We start from the raw sequence: 507 nt of genomic DNA on the forward strand, positions 1-507 counted from the left end.
TCAAAGGAGGCCTATAGGCCATGGCATTGATGGATCAGGGTCGGCCTACAAACACTGAGCCCAATAGGTCATGCAAACAAACTGTGAGATGGGGGATTGCCACATAGTTAACAATTCCTTTTCCCTAAAACAAAAATTCCACATCCTCTACCATAGAATTAATCTACTGGCTGTTGTGGCAAACCCCTCTTCTTCCAATAAGTTATCTTTTGTTGGGAATGCGATGCCGATCAGCAGCAAGATTTTGAGGCCAAGTTGAGAGATGATTTAAAAAGTCCTCTTAAGTTGATGGATCATAAGTCAATCCATGAAGCGAGTCCAGAATATATGGCATAAGAGTTCTTGGTCAGCTCAATTTTGGTGATGATATTGTCCAAATTGAGAATGTTGGGTTTGGTTCAAAAGAACTTGGTTGTGGAAGACTAAGTATTCTCATGGTCATCATAGACTAATTTGTGAAAGCTCATGCAGTATTTTCGAACCACAATTGATTTTATGGAAGTTGTT

This window comes from Elaeis guineensis, chromosome 3 (genome assembly GCF_000442705.2).
Source record: "Elaeis guineensis isolate ETL-2024a chromosome 3, EG11, whole genome shotgun sequence".
In the NCBI taxonomy this organism is placed as follows: domain Eukaryota; kingdom Viridiplantae; phylum Streptophyta; class Magnoliopsida; order Arecales; family Arecaceae; genus Elaeis; species Elaeis guineensis.